General features: G+C 38.9%; 1 long non-coding RNA gene across 1 annotated transcript; it reads right to left on the reverse strand.

Moving 5' to 3' along the window:
- Nucleotides 1–5843: 5843 nt before the first annotated feature.
- Nucleotides 5844–9420, reverse strand: LOC128634174 (uncharacterized). The gene is made up of 3 exons (XR_008397431.1): nt 6344–9420; nt 6132–6208; nt 5844–6007 (listed from the first exon to the last, which is right to left on the reverse strand). It is a non-coding gene; the product is annotated as an uncharacterized LOC128634174 (long non-coding RNA).
- Nucleotides 9421–13032: the final 3612 nt, after the last annotated feature.

The following is a 13032-nucleotide window of genomic DNA, read 5'->3' on the forward strand; positions in this document are numbered from 1 at the left end:
TGCATTTTTTTTTTTTTTTATAATTTTTTTTTAATTATGAGTTGGTTAGGTGTTCATAGAAGAGGTTGGTCTTTAATTAGTCAGACATCAAACCCAATGGAATTCCCCGTATATTCAAGCTCATTAGAATTGTACTGTTTGGAGGCTGTCACGCGAGGGAGAGGAATGAGATTACAAAATTGAATCTGAACTGGACTCAGGCCCAATTCTTGCAGGACGCACTGGAGATCCCACATAGCTCTGCTGTGAACAGCCAGTGGATATATCTGAATATATGGCATTTCATTTCATTGGTATATACATGTATACTATATGATGCAGTCTGAACCAACAATTTCGGAATCAGTAAAACTACAGACATTAGCTTCACATTCCTGATCGCAAGAAAGTGAACCACAATTCACTCATAATTTGAAACCTCCAAATCAATCATCAATATTCACAAAAGGTTTGGAGCATGTATGCACTTTCAGTTATATGCATAGTGGAAAGGTTTTTGCTTTTCAAATGGATATAAAAACTAATGAGTCAGTCAACAGTGTTACACAATGGCACATTTGTATGAACGAGAAAAGAAAAAGAATCACAGAAGTTGTAGATTTAAATTCTAACCTTCATCATAAACACTCATAATATGTTTCTTGCCACTTTTCCTGCCTGGGGCATTTTTTAGGTAGCTGCCGATGGCCTCTCTGCAACCGGCAACAGTATATTCACGTCCATGTGCTTGTTTGGCAATATCTGTAACATAAATATCAACAAAAACATTCAGCCTTGGAATGCAATAACAGAGAAAATGTCCAATTTCTGAAGGCAAGACTTTCTTTTCAAGAGTTTGCAAAGGAGGCATATAATGTCACGTACCGTAATTTCCAGACTATAAGCCGCTACCTTTTTCACACACTTGGAACACTGCGGCTTAAACAATGATGCGGCTAATTTATGGATTTTTACGGGCTAACGAGCTTCATGCCGCCAAAACATTTAGCCTCGTCACATCGGACCAATGAAATTACAGAACAGGTCACAGTGGGCCAATGAAATTGTTCGAATTAAATCAAACACACTCACACTAAATTCTTCAGATCAGTCATTTGCACTTCATGCACACACCCTCATCATGGAAAACACACGAAGAAATGCATTTGATGCAGCTTTCAAGTTAAAGGCGATCGATCTGGCTGTTGAAGAAGGAAATAGAGCTGCTGCACGTAAGCTTGGCATGCACTGTTCAGGAAAAAAAGCATTTACGGTATGTATTTAATTAAAAGTTAAAAAAATCTCTCTGTGTAACATCTTTCTGTGTAAATATCTCGCGTTACAACGTGGACACCTGCGGCTTATAGACAAGTGCGGCCTATATATGTACAATTTTTTTTTTTTAAAGTTAGTGGGTGCGGCTTATATTCAGGTGCGCTCAATAGTCCGAAAATTACGGTATACATTTTTTATCCTTCATACTCACAGTGTACAAGGCGATACACTTCATCCTGATCAGTCAAAGCCAGCTTCCCACCTTTTGACACGTTCAACAAAAACATACATTACAGACTGTTCTCCCCGATTCTTTGGAGAATGGAGCGAACTGTCTCTCCGATGCTGCTCTGCCTCATCGTCTTCAAGTAAGCAAGAAATTCAAATAAAAAATCTCTGGAATACATGGTCCAACATAAGATACAATTCCATCATTTAGTCACATAGGAGTCAAATTCCAGGTGAACATTAAAAAGTTTGACTTACAAAACAGTTGACTTACAAAACAGAAGTTTATCGCTATTCTTCAGTTGTTGTTTATTGTTGTTATTGTTCAGTTGCAAACATACAGCTCTGTATCATCAGCATAACAGTGGAAATTCATTCCATGTTTATGAATAATTTGACCTAGAGGTAGCATATACAAAATAAAAAGCAGTGGGCCTCAAACAGAACCTTGTGGAACACCAAATTTAACCTCGGTATTCATGGAGAAGTCTCCATTTACATCTACAAACTGAACTGATAACGATCGGTCTAATAAGACCTGAGGCAGGAGAGGACTGTTCCCTTAATGCCAACATTTTCTAATCTATCAAGGAGAATAGTGTGATCTATAGTATCAAAAGCTGCACTAAGGTCAAGTAACACAAGCAACAAGACAAACCCTGATCAGAGGTCAGTAGAAGGTCATTTACTACTTTAACTAACGCTGTCTCTGTGCTATGATGAGGTCTACGTCCTGACTGATACATTTCATGAATGTTATTCCTATGTAAGTACGAGCATAACTGCTGTGTACAACTTTTTCTAAGATCTTGGAGATGAAGGGGAGATTAGATATTGGTCTATAGCTGGACAGTTGAGACGGGTCAATCAGGTTTTTTAATCAGGGGTTTAATAACTGCTAATTTAAATGATTTAGGTACATAGCAAGTGCTAAGGGAAGAGTTGATTATATTTAAAAATGGTTCAATTACTCCAGGACAAATCTGTTTAAATAGACATGTAGGTACGGGATCTAGTATGCAAGTTGATGAATTTGCTGTAGAGATTAATGAAGCTAGTTCGGTCTTTCTAAGGGGAGTAAAACATTCTAAACATTAATCCGATATTGCTAGATCATCGTCTACAGGGTTAGTTATAATACTGTCTGGTTTTAATTTAATAGCCTGAATTTCACATCTAATATTTTCAACTTTACCAATAAAAAAGTTCCATGAAATCTTCACCGCTATGTAATGATTGTGATTGAGTGTTTCTCTCTGTGGTGGTTTCATTCCTAGTAAATTTTACTACTGTGTTGAATAGAAATCTAGAATTGTTTTTGTTGTCTCCTATTAAGGTGGAGAGACTTTTCTAGCATCGCTAAGAGATTTCCTATATTTCAGTAGGTTCTCCTTCCATGCTGTTTGAAATATCACCAGTTTGGTTTGACGCCATTTATGTTCTAATTGTCGAGTTGTCTGTTTTAAGGTTCGCGTTTGATCGTTATACCAGGGTGCTAGCTTTTTCTCTCTAATTATTTTTCTTTTGAGTGGAGCCACTCTATCTAGCATGTAGCGGAGTGTTGACTCGAAGCTTTCAGTCACCTAATCGAGTTCTATCGGATCAGATGGTGATCCAAATATAATTGATGTCTCTGGGAGGTTATTTATGAAGCTCGGTGCAGTAGCTGATGTGAAAGCACGCTTTATGCGGTAGCAAGGCGAGGTGGAAATATTATGATCCATTCGTATTATGAAAGAGATAAGATAATGGTCTGAGACAACTTTAGACTGCGGAAAAATTATAATATTTTCTATATTTAATCCGTATGTTAGTATGAGGTCAAGAGTGTGACCACCATTATAAGTAGGCCCGATTACGTTCTGATTAATCCCTACTGAATCTAAGATGGACACAACCGCTGTTCTCAGAGGGTCTTCTGGATATCAAAGTGAATATTAAAATCACAGACGATTAATGCTTTATCTACAGACACAACCAGGTTTGAGATAAAGTTTGCAAATTCACTAAGAAATTCAGCATATGGCCCTGGGGGCCCGTAAAAAATAATTAGAGGAATTTACTTATTTTTAGTGGCTACATAAGTTATGCTGGTATAAAGAATTTCAAAAGAATTAAATTTATTACTAGGTTTTTGTGTGACGGCTAGATTTTGACTATGGAGGAGTCCAACACCTCCTCCTCTACCAGCTGAACGAGGCTGATGTACATAACTGTATCCAGGAGGACTGGCTTCATTTAATGCTATGTACTCGTTTGGTTTAATCAAAGTTTCCGTTAAATACATTAAATTACATTCCTGATCAGTAATGATGTCGTTAACAATAAGAGCCTTAGACGCAAGAGATCTAATGCTTAATAGTCCTAGCTTCAGATTAAAGGTGCTGGATGTATGATCTAATTTTAGGTTAATTAGGTTACTAAAACAAACATTCTGAAATTGTCTATGTAATTGTATAGCTCAGGGAACAGACACAGTCTCTATAGAATGTACTACAGGTGTTGGACTATTAACTGAACATTGCTTATGATGAACTTTGTTATTGTAGGAAAATGTGCTTACGGTAGACAGTCACTTGGTCTGTAGCGTCTTGGAAATGTTGTCTGACAGCAGTTCCGATCCCAGAACAGATTCCAGTTATTAACAAACAGCAGATTCTGTTCATTACACCAAGAAACTAACCAGTCATTCAAAGCAAGAAGTCTACTGAGCCTTTCAGCTCCACCTCTGTATGAGGGAAGAGGTCCAGAGACGATGATCTTCGCGGTGGGTGATCTGCCTCGTACCGTCTCGATCAGGCTGGAGAAGTCCCTCTTCAGAACCTCCGCCTGCCACAGCCTGATGTTTGCCCCCACGTGCAGCACGACCGCTCCAATGCGCTAGTCCTTCTTCAGGATTCCTGTTAGCTGCTCAGCGACATCAAGGACACAAACAAAAGAAAAACTGTGTGTGCACCTTACCCCTTGTTGAAGCGACGCGGACGTTTCGCACAATGGAGTTCCCAACGATCACACAGGATCAATCTTATTTTGTTAAGAGTATTAATATTTTGTAGATTCTGCAAGGGGTATGTAAACTTCCGACCGCAACTGTGTACCCACCCAGCTACCAACAAACACGCACACTAATTCAACCGCTTAAAAACAGCAAGGATTTTTTTAAAAACATTTTTTATGAACAATTAAAAATAGACTACAGTATGAACATTTTAACAAATACCACAAAAACACCACAGTTAAAACACTCTACATACCTTCTTTTTGCAAAAGACTTCTCTTGCACCCACACTCTTGATCTGATGCCAGCTGGAGCCACCTCTTCATGGTCCCCTCGACCTCCAACGCTGCAGCTTTAGGCGTAAAGAGGTTTCTATGAACTTTGGAATAAAGCAATACATATCATACAGTCATTATGAATCATAAGCATTAATTATGCTTATACCATGGTCATTGTGAATACTGGATTCTGATTGGCTGGAAGGTGTGCATTATAACCGTTTATTGCACAGGTAGTTCCAGTCAGTTTGATCACCGTGATCATTTCTAAATCAATGCGCAGCCTACATGCACACACACGCACAGACACTCGAGCATACATTGACATTCATATGAACAGACACCTCTTGCCAGCGCTGTCTGCAACTTTAACAATAAAAATAGCTTTGCTGGTGAAAAGCTACATGATATTTCTCAGCAACGAGGTGGTAAGAGCACTGTTTCTGAAGTAATTCAACTCTCAGTTTTACTACACTACTGTTGCGCAACACTGACTGCTGAGAGGCACACATGATGCAGGTAATTCATACACGCTTAATCTCTCTCTCTCTCTCTCTCTGATAGATATCTGTCAATTCATTCGAATAAATGTAATCTTATCATACTACTTTATCTCTGTGTCTGATATATATCGGGCAAAATTCCAGATCTAACGACTTAACTAATAAAAATTAACGATTATTTTAAACTTCTAATCAAAGTTTGTGCTTCTAAACCAATGACAGCTTTAACGTTATTAATTGTGGAAAGACCATGGTATAGGCGGGGTAATCCATGGCTAGGTGTGCATTAAACGATTTGAACGAGTGGTTCATTTCCTCCACATCAGGCATTAAAATCGTTTAATGCACATCTAGCCGTGGATTACCACGGCTTGTGTTTTCCATGTTTTCCATCTCTACTAAAGAGTAGGTCATAACTGTTCCCTCATATCAAAGTGGTGTTGAACATTGTGCTTTGAGTACGAGTGTGTCACCTTGAGAAAACAGAAATGCTCTCAGTCGCTGTGTAATTGTGCAAGTAGTTGTTAACAAAAAAAAAAGAAAAAAAATTCTCACCAGATCTTGCTTGTAATCTGGGCTCTGTTGCATCCTTCGCTCCAAACTACGCAGTTGAGGAAGGTCTTGCAGGGCAGTAAATCTTCATCAACATCCAAAGGCTGCAGCTGGACCTCCTGTAGTTGAAGCAATCTCAGTGGTTTGTTGGTCCAGCACCATCTCTAATTTAGTCAACACCTCCCTCAGCATGGCTATGATAAAGAAAATAAAATATATTTTGTTATACAACTATACAACTCCATCCTCAGTCTTATTGGTAACCTACACAATTCCAGTAAGATGGCTGAGTGGAAATCACGGTTAATTAATACCTACCAAAGAAAGTTAATCAGAAAGCAGAAGAATACGCTCACACGGCATATCGTCCATCGGCTGCCAGTTCTGCAGCATCTCTGTAAGAGTGTAAAATATTGACTATATTGCCAAATTCTACAATGTTTCATGAAAAATACAACTTTGAATATGCTCTCAAAGCATCAAGGAATAGCAATAGCGATGTGCTGAACAAATATCTGCATGTTTTACACCTTGGTGGTCTTTACCCAGACACTTCCACGTCTGACTGGAGGTCTGACCAGGTCCTGCCCTCTTTATCGCTGTCTGTAAAATACAGTTGCATTTAAACTTTATTCAATCCCTTCAGGATCACTCAATGAGACAAAAAATTAGTATATTGCTAGACTATGGCTAAGAATTGCACATAAGAAATACAGTGTTGAGCCGAACAACAGGTCTGTTATACTGCCAAGTGGACAATATAATCTAATAACGGGACACAGCATGCTGCAAACTGTGTGGGTTTTCTGACACAATATATTAAAAAAGTTAAATAAAAAGTAGTAAAACAGGAACGGAAGGAATAAACTAGGAGTTTATCTTATTTGTAGAGCAATTAAAAAAGCTTTATAAAAAAAAAGTGTCAAGCTGCCTCTTAACTTAACCTAAATTAGCTAGCCGGCTAGCTAGCTGCTAGGATACCGTCTGATGTTCTTGTCACAATCACACATACCGTTGAAAAGATTTTTAAAAAACATTTTCTCCCTGACATTTTAAATATCAAACAATATTGTAGACTGAAATTACTCAATTAAATTACTTACCTTCTTCAGCTGAAATGATTCCTCTTGAAAACGAAGAATGACTGCAGCCTCGAGTATCCTAACTGATTTAACCGTCAAAAGTTTTTTCCAGGCGGCTGAGCTCCTTAATTTTAGCTGTGGCCCGTCTGTGACTTAACGAACTTGAAAAAGCAGATACACACCGCTACACCGAGTATGGACCTGCCGCAAGTACACCTGCTTTCAGCCGAGATTGGCCCACATAGCAAAAACCGTCTGTCAGCGAGAAGTGGTGTGAACGGTCAGCAGGGCTCTGGGCAATTACCTTTTCACCGATACCGGCATTGAGCCGACAGTGGCGCATTTCTACCAGAATCGGCCTAATGTGCTTGCTATCCAGGAACTCTTCATCGCCCCTAACGGCAGAATGCTCCGGAAAAGTCTAAGCTTTTTACCAAATAAATGTAAAGTAAGAATTTCATCAATGGTAACTCTTCAACACCCGGGAAAAAATCAGCGATGATCGGCCTGGAGCTGGCCAGAGTCTGTGCGACATGACGCTCCCTCCCCGGGCTATGTCTGAGTGCTTTCCCCGCTGCACGGAGCGCCGTCCATATAATTTTGGACACTTACAAATATTCGCTTAAAAATTCTCTTCGAAACTATTATGATATATTATATATGTGGCAATGTAGCTCAGTTAAATAGTGCGTGGTGTTAAGAATGCCAAGGTCGCTGGTTAGAATCTCAGGGCTGATTACATTTTTGCATCTTCTAGAACTCAATTAAAAATCTTCTATTGTAGCACTACTTGCAGTGTTCTCTGCTTGATATACTGCTTTGCTTGTATTTTGTATTTTCTCATTTGTAAGTCTGGTGAAGGATGCGGGAATGAGCACAGACCCGGCCAAATAAAAAATAAAGGAAAAAATATATAATAATAAAAAATGTAAAAATAAAAACATGGATTCCATGCTGCAGCAACTAATGGAGGCCAGCCTCCAGCAGCTGACGATAACGCCTGCAGCAGCCGGTAAGCGAGCAGAAACGTACAGGTACCATGTGAACCTGTTGAAGAGGTGAAAAACGCTCCTCACACTACTGCCACCCAGGTGCTGAACAGACAGTCATTTCAGCACCACTGTTGTCGACTGCAGCAGAGCATGAGGTGGGGAAATAGAGCACAACTTGCAGCAGATAAACACTGCAACTCCTCACCCTCTCAGAGAAGACTGGAGAGGATAAAAAGGCATCACAACCTCAGAAGCTTGAGCAGCTTTTGTCTACGTGTCTATGCTGATCAATTCTGTTCTATGTCTTGCAGATGACGATGACGACAGCAAGTCTCTCCCCCCAAGAGCCCTCACCCCCACTACCTACGCTCCCTCCGCACTCTGCTACCAGCCTACACCGCTCTGCCTGGCCCATAGCGACCACACTCCTCTCTAACACCTCCCTCACAGACTGCTTCCCCAGGACAGAGTGTCCCATGATCCTTCTGCACTCCCATGCTACAAAATAAAAGCTCTCTTAACCAGTCTCACTCTGTCTGTGTTCCACCTGCCGCTGCTGCTACACTATAAAACATTCAACCTTTCGTTCTTGAGATGTCACACTAAACAAGAATCTCATGCAAAAGCAAGGACACACAGAAGCATGGAATGATGGCAAAACCGTAGCTAGCCAAAAAAAAACAATAAAGGGCCTTGAGTTCCTAAACATGAAACTGCTGTGACCTCGTTTATTTTTGATTGTTGATATTTGTTTATCAATTCCAAATACTAATCAAGTCATCTGCTGGTTACAACAACTATATAGTCTATAGAATTCCTACAAACATTCAACCACTGGTTCTTGAGATATTGCATTAATGAGAACCTTAGATGGATGGACAGACTTAGTGGTGGAGACATAAAAAAATATATATATAAAAGGTCTGCATAAATACTAAACTCAGACACACTTATCTAACGTTATGGTGTGTAGTAATGACCAACTAAAGCTATCTACTTAGTAAATCTGAGAAAGTTATGTTTAAAAAAAACTTTACTGTCCCATAGTTCTTCATTTTAAACACTTTTCTTGTTGATGCTGACAAACGAGTAACCATTTCCTTCAGACTACTCACCTTTCACGACTTCTTTTTGCCTGCCTTCTTCATTTGTAAACGCGTTAAAAAATGTGCATGTTCATGATATATCTATGCAACTCTACAAGTATCGGCACCCTATCTGCCTCGCTTTCTTTTTTAAAACTAGTTAGTAATATTCATTGCCATATCATAAGTAATTGGAAAAAATTAGTCTATGGTGTCATCTGGTGACAAATTGAGCATGCTTTAGCTACTTTCCCTAAAAAGAGTTGTGAAAGCTGGTTGACATGCTGTAGCGCAGTAAGGGAGTGATGGCTGCATGGACAGGAGTTGTGAAGAGTACTCACCCTACACTCGGGACAGCTGACTGAGGGGACGGAGTTGGAGTCCTGAGGACACTGCAGAGAGCAGAGACACTCCACACAGAAGAGCAGATGGGGCAGCCTCCCCATAACCTCACCCTCTGTAAACAGCAACAAAACCACCAAAAAACATCAAGTTCACTTATTTATGAAGCTAAACATCACATGGAGGAAATTTCCCCCACTGCTCTTAACATTTCACATGGCTAACATTTGCTGTGTGGAATTTGGTTGTTTATCATTTTTAAGAAACCACGCTGCAAAAAAACAACAAAAAAAAAAAGAAAGAAAATTAAGCTTTAATGCTTAGCTAGCTAGCCAACTAAACTCAAGCTAATTTGAAGGCCATGTTTATCAATTAAGTCTCATTGTTTAGCTTTAAAACGCTCACTTTGAGGATGTAGTCTGCTAATTGTCAAAGGTTCACTAGCTAATTAGGTTAATTAGGTGTGTTCTGAAACCACATTGCATTCAGCGCATTCAGCAGTGTGTAACCAAGATGCGTCCGGAAAATACTTGTATAAGTAAATACAGAGAATTTGTTTAAAACATTTTTTTTTTTTTACCAGACAACGTGTACGGTAAGCGACAATTATTACATGCCACTGTAGCGTCCATTATGATGCTTTTTCACCGCGCACTTCACTTCCTTCAGTGACGGAAAGCACTGGCTCTTTTAAGTGAACCGAATCCTTTGGCTCAGCTCTTCAATAAGAGTCGATTCCTTCGGCTTCCGTACGGATCACTGCCATTTTTCTGAATCAGATTCAGAATCAGTTTTATTGGCCAAGTATGCCCCCACACTCAAGCAGGGATATGTATCATGCTATATAATTTAGCTAACAAACTGTCACCAAAGTAGCCGTGATGTGAAAACATGTAAACAGATGGGGGGATGTAAAATAAATGAATAGATTTAAAGTGCATTACATTTATTCACTTAGCGGACGCTTTTATCCAAAGCGACTAACAAATGAGAAAAATACAAGCAAAGCGATATATATCTAGCAGAGAACAATACAAGTAGTACCAGTAGTAACAAGTAAGAACTGTTCAATTGAGTTAGATATTTTATTTATTTCATTCCTACAAAAACTAAATTCTAACACTGAAAATAGTTTTGTTTTTTTTTAAAGGAGGGAGATATTTGAAAGATTAGGCTTTTTAAAAACATCAGCAAATTTACATATAATTAGCTGCTTTCATTCAATACTATTTATTTTGTAATTACTAAAAAAAGATATCACAATACCAGGTGGATGGTGGCTTAACGGTTAGCACGTTCGCCTCACTCCAGGGTCGGGGGCTCGATTCCCACTGCGGCCCTGTGTGTGCGGAGTTTTCATGTTCTCCCCGTGCTGTGGGGGTTTCCTCCGGGTACTCCGGTTTCTTCCCCCAGTCCAAAGACATGCATGCCAGGCTGATTGGCATGTCTAAAAGTGTCCGTAGTGTATGAATGGATATACTTGTGCCCGATGCTCCCTGGGATAGGCGCCAGGTTCCCCGTGACCCTGAAGGATAAGTGGTATTGAAGATGGATGGATGGATGGATGGATATTGTTGTGGATAAAAAATGTCATAAAATAAACATAAGGGAGAAGAAGGAAAAACGGGCACCTAGACACATAGAAGCGGGATTAGGCGGACATTGACAGATTGGAATTACGAGCAATTTAAGAGCAGTAATAGTCAAAAAAGTCAAAAAGAAGTGTACGAGCTGAGGAGTGCTAAAAACACACACACACACACTCGTACAGTCAAGGGCGGGCAAGTAGACACAACATACATACACACACACTCTCTCTTTCTCATACACACACATGAATAACTTTAATAATATCTTATAGTAATAGAGAAACTCTATAAAAAAAAAAAACAGAATAGTAGGATATGCAGGACAGTAGAACTGTAATGATATTAAGAAGTTGGAAGTACAGTAAACCGCTTTTCAAGTAGTATAAATATATACAAAATAAGAAATATAGTGCAAATATGAAAATAAATTATAAACTAGAAATACAGGAAAATGTAAACCTACTCATGACTCAAATGGTGAGGGTTCTTGGCTCGCAAGGAAGGCCTTAATTTTAAGAGAACCATGAAGAGAGCCAGTTATAAGGGTGGCTGGGTCAAACTGCCCCCCCCCTCTATTTAACGATAAGACCAAGGTCCCTCCCGGTTGTTTAGTCATCTTGCCTACGTCATTTTTTTTACCTAGGGAATTGAGAATCCTGGTTTCTGACTACCTAGGTAAATGAGAATACTGGTTTTTGACCCCCTAGGTAAATGAGAATCCTGGTTTTTGACCACCTAGGTAACTAGAAACTCTGGGTTTTTGTTTCCTGGGTTGTTGGAAATGCCTGGGTTCTGATTTTATGTGTAAATTAAAACCCCTGGTTTCAATTCTATGGGTAAGTGAAATAGGCCTTTTCTGGAAACCTATGGGTTATCTAGTGTGTAAATACAGTATAAATACTGGAGCTTAAGCTCAGGATATTGGGATCACTTTTGAGAATTCTCATCGGTGTGGATCTCGTGTGGTGGAATGGAACAATAAAGCTGGACCCTTGCTTCTTCTCACTCACGGCTGGTGTATTTTTTCTATCTCCAACTGGGCTCAGAGGTAGATGTGAGTATTGGCTTCTAAGTTGAGTTTTAAATGTTTTTGGGTAATAGGCTAAATTCGAGCCAACAATATCACCTTACCTACAACATCATAGAAAAGTGTATTGTGACCTAATTTATCGCAATATCTATAACCAATTTATGGTTGTTGTTGTTTTGTTGTGTTTACATAGTTAATATTAACTTGCCTAGATAAACACAACAAAACAACAACAATAAATTGGAGTTGTTCCTTGTAATATATGACTTATATGTAAATAATGAAATTGCTAAATGCAAAAAATATGTATAATAAATAATTGTAATCGTTTATACAATAACTGATATGTATATCACAGGTTACAGTGACATTGTATTGAAGATTAAGAATACTCTTTAAGGGCCATGAATGAAGGCCTCTGGAAAGAAACTGTTCTTGTGCCTGGTGTATTGGAAGTTCAAATAAAGTGTGTCCAAGCCGTGTCCAGAAAATATTATGGTCTGGGATGTATTGCCTTCATTGCTTAACTAGTCTCATGTTCATTGAGAACACATTAAAAAGACCAAATCAGCAGATGATCTTATCATATGCATGTGAGGAAACCATGTCCTGCGCTGTGGTTATCTTCTTTAAACATCATTGTAGCCAAGCCTTCATTTTCCTACAACTGAGTTTACAAAAAAAAAAACATTATATCATGGTAACTATAACACCAGTCGCATACAAACTAGTAAATTATGTGCCCTTTGTGCTTGTGCTGCTGGATCTTCGATACGAAGGTAAGAAGGTACTGACTTCATATACTGGATAGATAGTGTGGAAACTGAACTGTCACACAGCTGTACAGATTCTACAGAAATACTTTTCATTAGACCTCACTAGTCTTAAGGAATGAATCTCACAAGTTTCTTCTAGTGCACTAAGTAGTACTCTACATACAAAGCCAAGCTTTTCTATAGACTCTAAAGAGATGTGACTTGATAATGAGACCTCTCTGTGCTGATGATTATGATAAAGTCCAAGATAATGATGTGTGCTTTGTATTTAAAAAATGACACAGGGAAATTACAGTGTCCATGTCTTTTATTAATAATAATAA

The sequence above is a fragment of the Ictalurus punctatus genome, chromosome 12, assembly GCF_001660625.3.
Source record: "Ictalurus punctatus breed USDA103 chromosome 12, Coco_2.0, whole genome shotgun sequence".
In the NCBI taxonomy this organism is placed as follows: domain Eukaryota; kingdom Metazoa; phylum Chordata; class Actinopteri; order Siluriformes; family Ictaluridae; genus Ictalurus; species Ictalurus punctatus.